We start from the raw sequence: 18,747 nt of genomic DNA on the forward strand, positions 1-18,747 counted from the left end.
TCATGTAGGTATCAGCAGTACCTAGTACAACAAATAGACAAGATGGCTAGATCTCACCTGAAAGGAGTTTAAACTCTATTAATTTACCTAAAGATCCTTTTTTCAGCTAACATAGGTAGCACATGCCTATAATTCCAGCTAGTCAGGGGGCTGAGACAGGAGGATCAAAAATTCAAAGCCAGCCAGGACAGTTCGATGAGACCACATCTCTAAATAAAAATAGAAATAAGAATGCTTTAGGACATAGTTCAGTCATACTAGCTCTGGGTTTAGTACTGGGTACTGGGTTCAGACACATACACACACACACACACACACACACACACACACACACACACACACACTCCTTTTTCTTTAACTCAATCTGGTCCTGTGCGTAAATCATTCCCTCAGTCAGGTTCATTAGTAGCACTGATCATTTCTTTGAGTTACAGCATATAGTTACTGATGTTATATAGTCATTTAATGAATTAGCTCATTTCTCCAGAGACTATCAGACAATTTACCCGGTACTCTGAAAGCTAACAATACTCTAAAGTCTATTTTTTATCATCACCTAGATACCAAAGGTTTTTGAGGATTAAGGCAATAGATGTAAAAGACAGAATAATTTCCAGTGTGTAAGAAATGCTCCATGAACGCGAGCTAGTCTTATTTATCTTTTTTGTTCACTTCAAATATATACAATTTGTATTCACATTTGGCCTGGTCCTCTAGCTCACAGTAAAGCAACAAACTCAGCCTGGTCGGTGACTGATCATTATGACAGCGTTGTAATTTGGCTAAGAGATGCTGAAATGACAAGTACAAATAGTGTCCACAGCAAGGAAATTGTGAGAAAAAATCTATTTGAGCTTTTTTAGAATAGCTAGGAGAAAGGCAATGTGATGGAGCAGAAAAGAAAAAGATACACTGCACATTCATAGGAAAGGAGGTGGAGCTGAGAGGGGACAGACAGAAGGGGTAAGAATCTGGGCGACATGGAGCTACCTTTAGCATGAGAGAAGTAAGGACTGCATGACATCTCAATGGCGCATGATGGCTTTGAGGGGAAAGTCTCTGAAGCCCAGTTCACACCCCTACACTGCATTCATTCACACCACCCGCGCCATCCAGCACACACTCCGCAAGGCAAGGCTGGAGGAATGGGATGCAGAGAGGGGTGAGGAACTGTGGTGTTTGCCTAGGGATAGGAGTATTGAAATTCTACCTGGATCAGATGTTTTGTTTACTTCTCCTCTTGTTCCACGCTATTAGGCTTCTCTAAAGCCTAAGACAGTCATGCAAACTAGGCTCACTTAAAAATGCCTGCTGTGATAATATGACCTGGAAGATGTGGGTGCTCTAGCATCCAGACAGTGACTGTAAGACCTGTCAGAAGAGCCTTGGAAACATTCCCGCTCCAAAAATCTTACCCTTAAGAATGGATCCTAAGTAAATAAATCATTAGATCTGTCCATAAAGATTTTATGTACATTATTACACACAACCGTGCTGTTCCTAAATGAGAAAACTGGAAAGAGTGTTTCCAGTTTAAATTGGGATATTTGGTATATAAACAATGTATAACACCATTAAAATCCAGATTTGAAGAGTATTTGATGATGAGAATATTTTCATAAATATAGTCCAATGCTAAAAGAAAGTATGAAACAGTAAAGTACAAGCTCTGCTTTCTATAAAAATGCATATTTACAAATGGATTCAGGGAAAAGATCTACTGAGACATTAAGGTTATGATCCCTTTGTTAAAATCACAAAAAGACTGGAGGAATGAGTGTACCTTCCTCCTCCATCCCAAGAAGATAACTAAGATTTGTGGTTTGAGTTCTGATTATGGATTCTTCAAATTTGAAGGCTGAAAACAGAAGTTCTTGGCATGAGAAAATTACCTGACCTAAACTCAGAAGTAGCCAATCAGGGCAAGAAGCAGGTTTGAAGGGCTGTGCCTTCAGAAGGTAGGGGTCTGGAGATTTCAAGAATGGCCACAAGGGACTGCATACTGCCTCTCAGCTCCCACACACAGAGACCAATAGGACAGAAAAGCCCAGCGTCCAGCCTGACATAGAAGCAGCAGAACCTCTCAACTTTCCGAGAGCAGATAGAGAGGATGGTGACCAGTGCAGCCTGAAGAGTGAGTTGCTTCCAGCTTGATTGTGAAGATAAAATCCACAAAATGTCTGAAAATGGAATTTCTCCTTGAGACCCACTTTCAAGGATTTGTAGAAAAGTTAAGCAATTTAGAGATTAAAAGAAATCTACAGCATCTGAATGCTGAGAAAATTTCAAATGCAGCCCTGATACACACACACACACACACACACACACACACACACACACAAGTGTGTGAATGTATATAACATACATAAATACATATACTTACAAACACACACACATACATATACACATAAATCATATATATGGTATGTAATATTCATATACACAGTAACACACCCATACTATATAAAACTTATACACTAAAATTATACTCGATCCATTTAGGTTACTTCTAGGTGATGTTTTCCTAAGAAAATCTGGAATTGCTTCTTTTTTATTTTTTAATTTTTTTGGAATTGCTTCTTTTTAATTTCTCATAATTCTCACATGAAATATCTATTATACAACTAATAAAAAATTTTAGCAAAATGCAATGCCTATATCTAGTTTTGTTAACAAAAGAGTCTTTTGATAAATATATTAAGTCTACAAGCAGTGTTTCTCCAACCAGTGCTTGCTAATTGCCTTGCTAATTGGTGCTTTTGATGTTAAAAAGTTTTTAACTACAAATGTAGCTGTAAACTGTGGAGCTTAAAGGAACAGATTCTCATTTTCTGTTCACCCACCTGAAGCTGCTATAAGGTAATACTAACTTTAATAATTTTTACAAATTCTTCCCTTGTGAAGGCGTTTTAGAGTTCACAACTTCTAATATTTATTCTGAATCCAGTCTCCTTTCCAAAATGGCACAACTAACATTAGTCCAAGCCACCACCATTTTTCTAACATTTCTTGCAGGTTTGCTTCTTACAATTAATTTTTGCCTTTAGTTCCCAGAACTTCTGGACTATTTTCCACACAAAAGCCAGAGCTGTATCTCTGAACCCTAAAGCAGAGAACACAAGTTTCTTGCTCAGAATTCTTCAACGGCTTCCTAGTTGATGCAGAACTTCCTGGGTTCCTATCACGGCCTCTGTAGGCAGACAGGACTGGGCCCCAGCAGTCCCCTCACCTACCACTTCTCTTTACTGTCCTCCAGCAACAAACAGCCACCTATTTGTCCAATATAGTATGTGCACTCTGACCTTTGCATATGCTGTGTTTTCTTCCTGGAATATTCACCACCCTTCAATAATCCACTGCATCTTTTCCCTGCCTTCATTAAGACTCTTGTCAAAGGTGACCTTATCAAAGAGACATTTTCCAGTCACCTGGACTAATGTGCTTCACTTCACCATTCTCAGGTTCAGGGTGCTGCGTTAGTTGTCCTTATGGCACTAATCTGACATATAGCTTATTCTTTTGCTTTTAGTGTCCATCAAACGCCCCTTCTACTAAATGACAGATGTTACGGAAGCAGAAAATGCATCAGTTTTCTAGGCACAGAGCAGGCACACAACAATAAAGGGTGCCGTGATAGGCTGTCATGGAAATATGACCTAACACCTGCTAGAATAACATAGTCATTAATCCATTCTGATCAAAGTTCTGCTTTCCAGTACTTCAATCATCTACTTATCTTTTCCATAGGAGTTCATGACTATGGTATCCAATAGAGGCCACAAGAATCCTGTCTTCTTCAGTTCCATTGTCTTTTTAAAAATGCAGTTATGTGTTATTTTATTTCCAAAGCTTAGAGTTCTTAATCACCTTAACCCCAGAGTTTGCTCTTTTAACAAAATATTTTGTTCCATGGTCTTTTCAGGATGTTTTCAACAATTATTACTTCTAGTGCAACTCTCTCATCCCTTTGGAGAATTCTTAAGGATAACTAAGGTTCTGGTAATAAATTTGTCAATCAAGCAAGTTAAATATATTTTTAACATGCCTGACTTTGAGCTTACAGTGGAGAATGAGTGCTCCCAGAATATGTGATATATATTATTTATTAATCACTCTCTCACTCTGTCTCTGTCTCTCTTTCTCTCATGTCATCCATGAGCTCACTGAATGACGTATGGCTATAAGTAGCTAGGCAAGCAAAACTTCAAACAATGAGATATGATTTTCATCCGTGCAATTTGAAAAAAAAAAAACAGATTGATATTTTTTTGAGTTGATGGAGATGGGCCAAAAGGGAACTCTAAGGACTAGCTGTGACAAAGCTTTTTAGATGTTTTAAAATTTTTGAATACATATTTATACATATCTGTTCTTGAAAAATGATCTAACACCTGACTAGGTGCTTCCAGGTGCAGGGAGCAGCATATGTGGTGCTGTATCATTTGTAAAAGTGAACTCTTGGAAACAGTACAAATATTCACAGATCTGGGAGTGATTAAATCGTGGTACTTTAATACCCATAATTACTATGCAGATGTTGAAAAGTAAGAAAGATTCACATATATCTAATGGAAAGATAAATACATGCACTGGGTTGATAAATAGTGAAATCAGAAGATTGGTTGAGGTGGGGAGAAGGAAGAGAAAGAAGGAGCCATTTGATCAGGAGGAGATTTCAGGTGTGGGTTTTGGTTTTGTTTTGTTTTGTTTGTACCAGGGATCAAACTCATGACTTTGTGCTTGCCAGGCAGACACTGTGACGCTGAGCGATATCCCCAACTTCAGGTGTGCTCTATACCATTGGGTAGGTCATGGGCATATAGGTATCCTTTATTTTTCTCAGTGTTTTTCCCAGCATCCAAAATTTTATTTTTAATATAAAGACACACATATATAAGCACACAAAATTATAAAATATCTTCAAGTTATAAGAGTAGATAGAAATTATAGCATGGTATACCTAATATGAGATCATAGGAGCCTGAAAGAAAACAAAAACTGGGGGAAATGGCACAGAAATACAAATGCATGCATGCAAGTGTGTATATATATGTGGACACATTCATAAACCCAGAAATTGTGGTCATTAGACTGTACATCCAATTGTCAATCATAAAACTTTTGGCAGGGAAACAGAAAGTGATTGGAAATGTTACCATCCTGGTATTATTTGAAATTTAGACCGTAAGAATCTGTGTGTCTGTGTGCTACTTTCTGAACAGATGAATAAGGAAACCCTGATGCTCACCTGTAGAGCATCAGCCTCTTTTGCATTTTTGGTACACTCACCAGTCCTTTAACTTCACACTAGATTAATGCATGGTTCTTGCCAGATAGGTCATATGTGACAGCACTAATTTCTCCAAGAAGCTGAGTATAAGCCTTTCGCCAAGCAGAAAACAAACAAACTCACTGAATCAAAAAGAATGTTGGCCATGGAATGTCAGGTTAGGTTTAGGAATACACTTGTCTATTTGTTTATCCAATTGTTTCATTTTCTGCTCAATCATTTGCACACAGACACATCAGAATCCTTGAGAATCCATTCTACTTCAGTTACTAAGAAGAAAAAGCAGGCTTAGCCTCTTTCCTCTGGGAGCTGAGACCCTCCTAGGCAAGTCAGATGTGTATTCAGTAACCCCATACATGTAAAGATACCACCATTGTGAATGCTATAGTTGAAGCCAGCCAAAGTCAGACCTGGAGAGGATGGAGACCATGTTAGCTACATAGATCTTATCATCAGTTCAGTGGGGAGTCACAAGTTGTCTTTAAAATACTGGCACTGGGGGTAATATGATCAGATTTGTGTTTTGCCTGGAGTATAGACAGGAAGGAAAACCAGTAGATTTATTTACTTTTTTGTTTGTTTTGAGGGCTAACCTTGATAAATTAAAGCATTTTCCTTTTTTGCATATCAAACTACATAGAACACAGCTCTAATGGAATGGTTCCATGTTCCAGGGCCTACTTGAGATATCATACTGTGGGACACTGAGCTGTAGTTATAAACGGAGAGCACTGCTGACTTTTAGGGATGGTCAGACAGCATGTCACAAGGAAATGGAGAATATTAATACAAAAATACGGTCCCACATTTCACTTGCTCTTAGCTTATCTTACCATCCATGTTTTGTTTATAATTGCCTTATCTAGAACTCAACATTTTTACATAGAAAAACAAAGACTTTCCTGCATGCTGACTTATACACTAAATGAAGAGAAGATAACGCTTTCATTTTGTTCAGAAATGTTTGCCCATACCAACTAATGGCATTGGAACCACAACATGCCTGCTTTTGACTTTGCTAGTAGTTGCTAAATTATATCTATTCAATATACAAATGCACATAAATGACTGCTTTATTAAAGTTAAGCTTCAATGTTTATATACTAGAATATATATATATATATATATATATAATTCTAAACTATTTTCTTTTAATTGCTTCTTCATATTCCAGTTAAGGCATTGTGTTGATAGTTATCAACTGTGTATAGATAGGTTGTATTATTCACAGATTTATTTCAGAGTAATAAAATGATGTTAAAATGTTTGTTTTAATGAAGAGGGGAGTAGTGGTTGATCTGAGGCAGTTGGAAACCACTGGAATAGAAAAATATAATGAATGTCAAAAGCATGTCAGTTTTTACTTCTTGAATTTCAGGTGTTTTCTCTATAATGAATGCAAAAAAATGATCCTGGATTTATCAGCTTGGATCTATGTAGTTGAAGAAGCTTAGTGAATGTCAAGGGTTAGAAAAAATAGAGAAGAAGCAGAAGCCACAAACTAGATCCCTATCAAGAAGATTAGAAAGATCTGTCTGCTTCAGCTCAAGATTTTCTTCACAGTCCTAAAGATTTTTAAAAGTTCTGATACACATCTGTTTTGAGGGCTAACTTTGATAGATTAAAGCATTTTCCTGAGAAAGCTTCATTTTATTACTTTATGAATACCTGATTTGTCAGTATTTGCAAATTCTGGTGTATCTCTGTGAGTATGTGGAATATGTGCATTCCTGTTGTTTCTTCTCAGAATAATTTAAGGGTAGAAATGCTTCCATGTGCTAGAAATTACTGAAATAGAAAAGTTAATTTTGCAGTTCTTTTGAAAAATAAATCCTAGGTTGTAACATGCAAGTAATCTAATACAATATTACATAATATAATATAATGTAATAAGAGCAATCCCCTCAGGGTTGACTGTGACTGCTTTCAAATCCTTTGGGTCCCTTTGGCTCCTAGGCTTTAAAAATAATGAAATAAAGAATAATTTTTGTCATTATCTCAGGGTTACTATGTGCCAGGAAGAGTGTTGTTTTCATTTTTTACCTTCATGACAAGCCTACAAAGTTCTTAATGTCTATGGTGTACTAATTTAACACTAATTTATCAATCAGCAGCATAATCTATGAAGATAATTACATCATTTGGAATACAGATAAATTGCTTACCTGCTAATTATTTGTTCTGTTAACATCTCTGGGAACTATTAACTTTCATACGTGTTTTATACTGGTGAGCGTGTACCATTTACTGCTATGCTATGTTACTGCAGTGTTCAAACTTTGAACTTCCATTACCAGGGGCTGTAACTCCCTACAATTTCAATTTAAAATATCATGATCTCCAACCTGCATCTCCTACCTCTGGACTCCTTCCTTTGGTACACTCATTCCAAGGACTATTTGCCCAGTTCAGAACACTTAGTCTTTATTTTTTAACTTAAAGAAAGGTAAAACAAAATAGAAAATGGGCAGAAATAGTACATACCTTCAAAGAAAAGAAATAAACAGAAATAAATCACTAGTTTATATATACATATTGTTCCCCCACAAACAGTTGTTCAAGATACAAAAGTGGAACATATAAATGGGAATTCAACCAGGGGGACTGCAAACAGTTTTGTTCAACTATCCAACAAAAGCTAAGTAATATGAATATCAATCCTAAACACTTAGACATGTAAGCATTAATCCATATCTTTATGTTGAGACCTAACAAAACTTGTTAGATTAAAATCCTTCTGAACAAAGATTAATAATATTGCTGGATTTCACATCATAACACCCCAGAATCAGCACTGGGTACTGCAGTGCCCCTTTCTTTCCTTCAAAGTATTTGTTAATTTCATCACGTGTCATAAGATCAGTTCTCATAAACTATTTATAGGTTTTATGCAAGCATGAGTCTTAACATATATTACTATCCTTTCTATATTAGAGGGAGAAACAGAACAAAGCAGGACAGAACTAAACATGTTCCTATAGACACATAAAACTAAAAAGAAATATAAATCTGCTGTATAAGGAATTCTACCATGGTCACTGTGCTGTTTCTTGTTATGATCAACCGAATTGGCTATATCATCAGATAAAGTATAATTGAACATATCAGTACATAACAGAATTAACAGAAATACAACCTTGTAGATAGTGTAAAGCTACAAAAACAAGTAGTAATCAAATCAGAATGGATATCATGGTGAATCATTATGATTTTCAGTATAGTTGTCTATACTCTTCAACTTGATACCAGCAACCTAACAGTTTCGAATACAATCTATCAATAATAAGTAGTATTCAAACAAGTCAGATTTAAGGTCAGTCATGATACAACAATATAAGTCCTGATTGAGTTAAGAGTAAATTAAAGATGACCACTGTGCTATGTCCTGATATCTTTGGGACAGCTATCTGTGCCCTCAGATCCAGTGCTTGTATACAAACTAGGACGGAACAAGTTCCAACCAAGCAGAGTGGTGTGAGTAATAAAGGTTTTAATTCCTGATACACTATTAGCTATATCTTCTGTTGTTTTTTTAAGACTATTCCTCCCCTTTCCTCCCCCAGAATGAACTGTATATTTTTGGGTCTCCCCATCACTCACAGTTTTATATGGGAGGAAACCTGCCATTTACCTAAGTGTTTCCAAACTTCATTCCTAGGCTGGATTTCTAGTTATATTTCTTCATTTATTAAAGCCTGTCTGTTCAACCTATCCATAATTACTGGCCCAGTTACCCCTGTTACTTTCTGGTTCCCTATCACATCGAGTTTCATTTTCTCATATTTGATTTTGGTATATATAACCTTCTTGAGGTTAATTACATTTCCTATAAAGAGCCTCTCGGTGGACCCTACCTCTTGATCCACTCTGCCTGTGATTCTTTCTTTTTCCCCTTAAGTTAGTGTATTTAGGCCAACTGTGTTAGAAATTATATCCAACCTTCTTTGCTTCATTTCTGTTGTACTCTTTCTGTGTCATTAGTTGTCTGTTTTTCTTTTTCATTTTGCTTCCTGCTCCATTTATTATGGCCTCTCTGCCATTGTTTCTGGAATCCTGGTACTTTTCTCTTTCTTTAGACTGTCCTGCAGTATTTTCTGTAGAGTTGGATTGGTGGTTGCAAATTCCCCCAGTTCCTCTTTATCTTGGAAGCACCTTGTTTCTCCATTAATTTCTAGGGACAATTGTGCAGGATATATCAATCTTGGCTGGAGGTTATTGTCTTTCAAGGCTTGGATTATTTTGCCTCATGCTCTTCGAGATTTGATGGTTTATGCCGAGTAGTCTGTTGTAATTCTGATGGGTGTTCCCTTGTAAGTAATCTGTTTCTTGTCTTTGACAGCTTTTAATATTCTGTTCTTATATTTGATTTCTGGAACCTTGATTATTATATGCCTTGGTGTAGTTCTGTTTTGATTGTAGTTCTGTGTGCCTCATATGAACATCCTCAGATGAGCATCTTTTCCTTTTCCTATGGTTGGGAAGTTTTCCTTGATTATTTCTGTGAATAGCATTTGTAGTTTCTTTGTTTGTACACCTGCTTCTTCTTTCACATTCTTTATTCTTAAGTCACAGATCCTCTTGTCATCTTCTAGTCTTTGTATTGTTATTGCTTGTTTCCTTGTTATTTTTAAAGAAGTTTTTCTTTTCAGGTTCCCACATTACAAGTCTGCCCTACATCATTCACATGATCCATCCTTAGTTTCTTTCAAGCTGTTATGCCAGCTTTCAATAGAGTTTTTAGTTTCCTGGTAATCTGTTAGAACCTGCTTCATGTATTCTATGTTTTCTCTATTTTTTCCATCAAAAAATTCTCCCCCCTTTTTTGTTCTTCCATTCCAACATCTGTTTTTTCTTTGGAGGTGCTTAGCATTTCTTTAACTATTCTACTTATATCTTGCTTTACTTGGTTAAATACTTCACTTTTGAACTCATCTATGAGGTAGCGAAGATATTGCTAAAGCAAAAATGTCTATTGGTGCCATGCCTGATATTGCACATTTTCTGTTCTCATTCTCCTTTGCATTTACCTTTCTTGGATCAGTGTTCTCAGGATTGGGAACTGAAGACCCTTTTTGTTTTCTCCTCTTCTCATATATTTTGTTCCTTCCTACAGGCATATATAGGAGTCCCAGTTTCTTTCTTGTCGGTTTCAGTTTGTTGGAAGCATGCTGACTAGGTGGTCCCACCCACTGCAGTGTACTAGGAGGTACAGATGCGAGCAGCCTATGTTGGGCCTTCCCCTCCAGGTCAACCTACTGAAGGCTTCACTGCATTAAGGTGCACTGCCAGGTGCAGGGACCTGGTTTGGGGTAGTCTATTGGGCCTCAGTCCGTGGCGTCACCCAGGTTGAGTGTTCCCCACCAATCCCACTTGAGAGGGTAATATGTGACTGAAATCACTGCAGCATCCTGTTCCGGCCAGTCTGCCTGGTCCCAGAATGTCCTCTGTTGGAGCCTCCTTATCTATGGAAGGGCCCCCGTTCCTCTCACTCACCACAGGTCGATGCAGGGTTCCCCACCAGCTCTGCTATCAATTCGGTTCACAATTCCCACTCAGAGCCTTCACATCTCTATCCCAACTGGGCTGATTCAGGTGCGGCAGTGGCAGGGTATTCAAGCAGCAGTTTCCAGCAGCGGCACCGAGACTTTAGCTGTTCCAATCCTTTCCAATTGTTTTCTCTCAGCTTAGTTTGTTCCTGGGTCAGCAGGGTATATATCCCTCTGTTTAGGACTCCCCACGCCACGCTGTTCCTGAAATCTAAGCTGGCTATCTCAGAGAGCCTCTGTAGCTGCTGTTATCTATCTGTCATCTTCTCTCGATTCAGTTAATCTTTTCATCCTAAACCATTCCCCTCTCCCTCCTGTGCCTCACCCTAGAATAAGACCCACCCTTGGCAGGCTGTAAAGATACCATAAATGCCAAAGAGGTTGAGAGTTGAAGGATATTCTAAGAATTTTCCTGGTTAAAGCTAACCCAGAGATACTCAGAGCCAACCAGAATATTAAAAAGTTTTGGAATTATTTCCTGCATCAAAGTGCAGCAATCAAGGAAGTGAAAATCTCCACCTATGGACCAGAGGGTTCAGAGGTAGTGAACCACACTCCCAGAGCTGTCATGTAGCTCTACAGAGTGGTTAGCTCCATTCAGGGAAGACACTGAGAGGTAGAATTCAGTTCAAACTAAGAGAAAATTACCAGTTCTTCTCATCTTAGAACTTTAACCCAATTGCATAGTTGGGATAGTATAGCAGAATTTCTGAGCATGAACTCCCCAATCATCAATAGTCTGAAACAACAAAGGTTTCTTTTTCACTTAGTGCACCTGCTTGATGTGGGTTGTCATGGCGGTTCTTAAAGAATACCCACCACCTTAACCATTACCAGATGCCACACAGTCACACACACACACACACACACACACACACACACACACACACATTCTCTCTCTCTTTTTTCTCTCTCTCTCTTTTTAAAAAATTAACATCTGAAGTCAGCTTTCAATCAGAAAATGCTTTCCTATGTCTGTTTAAGCCACATAATTCAGAGCACAAAGGTCACAGAGGTCACTACTGTTATTATAGATGACATTTTCATATAAAGAAACTAAGATTCAAAAAGATTAATTTTATCACTGTATCTGCAGTGCACAGCAAAGTACCCCAAGTAGGTGTGTGCCGAAACTGCCTTCCTGATCTTAAAAAGTTGTTATCACCACACCACTCCCACTTAGCCTGCCAAGGCTGGTGATGGGGTGCTGGGAATGACTCCTGTAACTATACATTACTTCTATATTCTCAAGAGTCATTCATCTTTGACATCTACAATAAGCCAAATTTCCTATTTCAAGAGCCATACATTTTTTCTAGATTCTACAGCCACAATATCAGTACAATAGTTAATCCTAACATCCTCAGAGGAAGAAAGAATTCTAGGATAACTATTGAGTATATCCACATGAGTGTCAGCAACAGTCATCCTAGCACATGACCTGATCACCCATAGATAAAATGGCATGTCTTATGCTTCCTGTCTCTGTATTTATTTTCTTCCCAATTTGGAGCTACTACAGCTCTAATTCTTTTTATTATTATTTTAAAGAGGATAACACAGAATAAAACCAATCAAAACAAACCAGTTTAAGAGATACAGGATTTCAAAACATGAAATCAACAACAATTACCATAATGCCTCTTGATGACTTCAAAATAGCTGTAGATAACATTAACACTGTAAAAAAATCAAACAGAACAGAATACAAACAATGTAAACAAAAGAATGGTTACAATAAAGGATTTCAAAATAAGCCAACAATAAATCCAAAATTGCTACCACAATATATCTTGCTATCCTTGAAACAACTTCTGCCATCGAATTTAATCAAACAAAAGAGAATAAAACCCAACCCAGCTAAACAATGGAAATGATACAGTACCTCAAAGCAAGACAATAGAGAGTCTACAATGGCTACATCCCTCAGAAGGAGATTACCTTGGATGCCATACTGTATGCCAATATCCTCTGAACCTATGATCAGACCACTGGTCCTAGACCTGCAGTGTCAGTGAAACACCAAAGAAACACAGACATCCAATTGTATTTCACCTCCATTGCTATCATCACAGCCTTTTTCTTTGGATAAGCTGGTCCCTTAAGGGGGCTGGTGGAGTGGTGTTGGTACTTCTTGTTTGCCAGCCTATGCCCCAGAAGGGGTTGGGGTCTGGCCATTCCTAGCCTGGCAGTGGCCCGCACATGGAGCTGGTTCCCAGACTGGCCTTGTTTGCTGGTGTGGCCTTTGTTCTCTCTTTTTCCAGTCTGAAAATGGCTCTGGTTCACGGGCAGAGGCGTCGGTCTAGCTGTCCCATCCAGCAGCAGCCCGCCCATGGCACTGGTTCCCAGACTGCAGCTCTAATTCTGAGGCTAGTATTGAACTAGAAATAATCCACCCATGGCCAATTACAAAGAGGTCTATTGAACCTTCAACTGTGTCTTCTTATGACTACAGTCTTGGTTCTATCCAAATATTGAGGCTGCACAATAGTTCAGCAACTAGATCTTTCCTTTTCCTGTGCTTTGTTTCTTTTGCTTACCCTTCTCCCTTCCATTCTTCATTTCTTTTTTTAATTACATGGGTCAACCATGAAAACACTCATTATCAGCAAAATTGGATTAGTAACAATTAATGTCTGACATGGTCATGAACTGACAGAGATTTGGGACCCTGAGGGTTTCTTGAAAACTACTGGTAAAGTAGAGCCAGAGGATTTCATCTCTACCTACTAGGGCTGCATAGACTCTGTGCCCACTCCTAGGCACCGGACCTAAGGAAATTCACATGTGTGCCCCAAATGACATATTGTGGGATAATTTTCTGTAATTGAAAAGCACTGGAAATTATCTATATATTCATCAACAGGATTATCAAAAAATAAAGCATATTCATAAAGTAAATTACTACATGGATATGAAAAAATGCAAACTAAACATGTCGGTATTTATATATTACACACATATTATACCAAAGTTAAAAAGAGTGATACACATGAAATATTGTTCTAGGATAATGTGTAGTATGTTAATTATGCAAAGGTAAAAGCTTAAAAATATTAAGCATTGTTTTGGGTTACACGTTTAATGTACTAAAAAGCATTTGAAATTTGCCATATTAAGATTCCAAATTTCAGGGGAAGGAATAATTAATTCTGTGCAAGAAGAATAAACTGTATTGAACGTTTTTTATTTTCCAAGTGTGATGATAGAGATTTGTTCCATTATAATATGTGGTGTCTTATCAGTTGACTAATTTCATAATAGATTTTAAATACTCTCAGAAAAGAAAAATTTCAAAGAAGCCTTAATGTTACCTAGGAACTTAGTGTTACCACTATCCAACATTCAATTTTACGCACACCCCATGGGTATTACTGCTATTAGTTCTGGTCCACTCCAAAGACACAGAGCTGTGTTTGATAAAGTACATCTATCACTGTTAATATTATGTGAGAAAATAACATGCATTTTTTCATTTAACAGGATGTTTTTTGCTGTGTAAATGTACCCTCATTTTTAACAGTTACATCCTTTTCCTGTAACTTACGTATTTTTCTCAGGTTGAGGGACCTAGCAGCTCAGAGCACAGCATTTGGAGACAAACTGTTTATGCTCCAATCCCAGAATCAATGTTTAATATTTACTGGGGAAACTGGATTTTAGACTTGTAATCTATAAAACAGAAGTGGTTGCAGTGACTATGTCTTAGAAGTGTCTGAGGATTAGATGGGGAAATGAATGTAAAGCAAAGGAGATGGCATGGCCACTCGGATGAGTGTATTACTGTTGGAGGCTAAGCCTTGTGGGACCCTCACAGATGCACCTTACACCAAGTCCAACCCAACAGAAGAATCACGATGCTCCTTTGTCCACTTCTGATAACTGAGTTAGGGATTGGAAATCAGTCACACTTAAATCCATTGTAGAGCCTATAGCAATGTTCAGTTGTCCAGATCCTGCCCACTGGGCTCTATCTGTCCATGTGCTAGGATTCCTTTCTTACAAGATATTTTCTTCAACTCATTCAGAGCTGTCAGTTCCTGCCAAGTTAACTTGGCAAATAAGAGAATACACTTACATGTTTATATGTCACAATTCCTTTTTTACTTAAGATGGGGTATGGCCAACCCTCTTCCTTTTCCACATTCATTCTAATAATATTTTATGTGGAGTTTCACATAGAATATTTATATGTCAGGAATCTTATAGTTCTCAGGTTAACTCCAAATTCACCAGACCAACTATGTGCATTTTACACTTGCACTTACCAATTTAAAATATCTGAGTTTTCTTGCCTAACATAACATTCAGGATCTGCTTCATTCCCAGTATATACGCGAGTCAGAACAAAAGCTTTGGAGTTGGCCAGTCTGAGTTCAAATCTCAGCTCATAATCCTGCACCCCAAGGTAAACATATTAGCTTTCTGTGGTTAGATAACAAAATACTGCAAACTTAGTGACCTAACATAACCTTACAATTCTATAGTTCTGAAGTTTGGACATGAAAACTGAGTTTTCTGCCCAGGACTAACACTTCTGACTTCATCTGGGGGTTAGGATCTTTTGTTGGGAGCTGGGCGATAGGCATTCTTAGGACTGAAACCAGGGCTTTCACACTGAGCTACATCTGCAGTCCTTTTTATTTTTTATTCTGAGCAGAGTCTCACTAAGTCATTAAGTTGCCCAGCTAGGATTGAACTTGTGATCCTCCTGCCTCAGCTTCCCAGAATACTGAGATTAGACATTTACACCATCATGCCAGGGTAAAAATCATCTTTTCTGCTCATATGGTTGTTGGCAGAACTTAGTTTCTTGCTATTTATAAGACTGAGGACCTTATTTTCTTGGAAGTACTCTGCTGGGCCACCCTAGCTCACAGAATCTGCCCTCATTCCCAGCCACATGGTCCCCCCTACCCACCTTCAAAGTCAGCCAGGGATTTTTCACTGACATCAATCCCTCTCCTGCTTTCAATCTCTTTAGACCCAGACTAAAAGAGCTCATGATTTGGTCAGACCCACCTCAATAATATCCTTCTTTTAAGGTCAGCTAATTGGGGATTTTAATCACATCTGCAAACTGTACTGCAGTACCTAACTAAGTATTTGACTAAGAGAAGTATCTTGAGCTTAAGGGAGCAGAAAATATTGGAGGTTCCCTTAACTACTTTGCTCATTGTTGAAAAAAAAATGCTCAACAATCAAAATTAAAGGAGAAAGGTTTATTTCAGCTTTCAGCTCATAGAGGTTTCAGTTCATATTTGGCTAGGTCCAAGCCAGAGTGACATTGCACAGGCGAAAATGTTCATGGCAGGCAGAAAGAAACAAAGCAATAAAGTAGAAAAGCAATGAAATAGCCCTCTTTCTGTCCTTTATATTTGACCAACCTACCTAACTTTAGGGCTCACACCTAAAGTGGGGCATACTTAGTCCCAGTATCACATGGGCTAGAACCAGCCACCTCTGAAAACCCCCAGCTGTGACCACATGAGGCCTTGGAGGGACATCTAGACACAAGCCATAACAGGGGACACCGTAGAAATTCCCCATCCATTGTCGCATTGGCTTCAAGAGCCTCAGGTATAAAGAGGGGACCATGGGACTTGCAACAGAGAAAAAGTCTATTGGACGCAGAGAAACAACAAAAGCTCCCAAGTACTGACTAGGTTAAGTATCAGGGCTTTTTCATTAAGTTTATTGGTATAATTTGGATATATATAACGATCACATTGATGATAAGAAATCTACACCTACACATGATACATCCTGGTTCCTTGTTGTTTTCAATACCCTCCCCTCCCTTCAACTCCTATTCCCTTCCTCATTTAAAGTTGTTTCAATTTTATCCTTCGTATACTGCTTATTTCTTTTCTCTTCCTTCCTTCCTTCTCCCTTCATTCCTCTCTTAAGTCTCCCATCCCCATTTTTTTAAACAATTTCCTCCTATTTCACAATAGCTTTTGTATACTTTGTCCTTATTTACCGCTTTGGCTTCTCACACCAAAGAAACAATTTGATATTTACATGTGTGGTCAATTTATTTCACTTAAAAGTATGGTCCAACGTTCCTCCATTTGTTTTCATTTCATTTTCCCCTGCAATCTCCCCAACGCTGACTGTAATGGGATACAATTATATATCCAAAAAACTGCACAGAAATAATGTATTCAATTTGGTTAGTTTGGATATACACTTACATTTGTGTTGTCACCATCAAATCCAAGCAATCATTACATTCATTACTTCTAAAAGTCTCTTTAGATTACAGGCATGTGCTGGTTATGCAGGAAGCTCATTGCAAGTTTCAGATTAGTCTTGGCTACAAAGTGAGCTCAAGGCCAGCCTGAACTGTGTAGCGAGACACACAAAAATGTCTTCCTTTGTTTTCCTTTCTAACAAGATTTATCTTATTTTTTAAAGATCTATCATATTAACAAAAGTGTGTGTATACTCACCTTATTTTTCATAGCAGAAATCATCTATACAATACTGAAAAACAATCCCCAGGTCCTGTCTGTCTATTTCTATTCTTTTGCTATACCTTTGAGTATTTTAACTGCATTATATAAGGAGTCATACAGAATTTGCTCTTTTGTGACTTATTTCATTTAACATAATTCTTTTGAAATTTACTTGTAGCAAATAGGAGAACTTTTTCTCAAAGTCAATAATTTTCCACTGTTTCTTTCTCCACTTACTTTTTGATGAACATTTAGCTTGTTTCCATATTTTGGCTACTGTGAATACTGCTCAATGAATTTGAAAAGGCAGACAGCTCCTTCAAGCTCGGGTTTCAATTCTTGGAGATATTTACTCAAAAGCAGACTTGTTTGAATGCAAATAATAATCTTACTTTTGGACTTCCGGGAGAACATGGCAGATAGATAACAGCAGCTATGGAGGCTCTCTGGTTAGCCAGCTTAGAATTCAGGAATGGTGTGGTATGAGGAGTCCTAAGCAAGGGGAGATATACCCTGCCAACCCAAGGATGAACTAAGCTGAGAGAAACCAACTAGAAATGCAATCCCAGTGCTATAACCAAAATAGATAAAATCTCAGCGCGGAATCAGGAACCCACTCCTCTGGAAGCTGTGATTTGAATTTGCTGCTGCGTCTGAAACAGCACAGCAAGGACAAAGAGGCAAAACCTCTGAAAGCGGGAATCGGCAAACGGAGTTGAGAGCGGGACTGGCGGGGAGCCCTGCATCGACCTGTGGTGAGTGAGAGGAACGAGGACCCTTCCATAGACTAGAAAGGACATTCTGGGACTGGGCAGACTAGCCGGAACAGGACATTGCAGTGACTTTAGTCACATATTCCCCTCTCAAGCGGGATTGGTGGGGAGCGCTTGGCCTGAGTGACACCGCAGACTAAGACCCAGTAGGCTAGCCCACACCAGGTCCCAGCGCCTGGTGGTGCACCCTAGCAGTGAAGCCTTCAGTAGGTAGACCTGGAGGGGCGGGCCCAGCCGAGGCTGCCCAGATCTGTGTCTCCCTAGTACACTGCAGTGGACGGGAACACCTAGCCGGCGCAATTCAAACAAACTATAACCAAAAAAAAAAAAAAAAAAAAACTGGGTCTCCTATATATGCTTGTATGGCAGGAACAAAAAGTATGGGAAGAGGGAGCAACAAGAAAGGGTCCTCGGATCCCAATCCTGAGAACACTGATCCAGGAAAGGTAAATGCAAAGGAGAATGAGGACAGAAAACATGCAGTATCAGACACGGCACCAATAGACATAAAGCGATATCTCTGGAGCCTCATAGACAAGTTCAAAAGTGAAGTATTTAATGACCTAAAGCAAGATATAAGTAGAATAGTTAGAGAAATGCTAAGCACCACCCAAGAAAAAACAGATGGTGGAGTGGGAGAACAGAAAAAAAGGGGAGAATTGTTTGATGGAGAAAAT

The sequence above is a fragment of the Cavia porcellus genome, unplaced genomic scaffold (assembly GCF_034190915.1).
Source record: "Cavia porcellus strain 051 isolate PalLab524CR breed Dunkin Hartley unplaced genomic scaffold, mCavPor4.1 scaffold_21, whole genome shotgun sequence".
In the NCBI taxonomy this organism is placed as follows: Eukaryota; Metazoa; Chordata; class Mammalia; order Rodentia; family Caviidae; genus Cavia; species Cavia porcellus.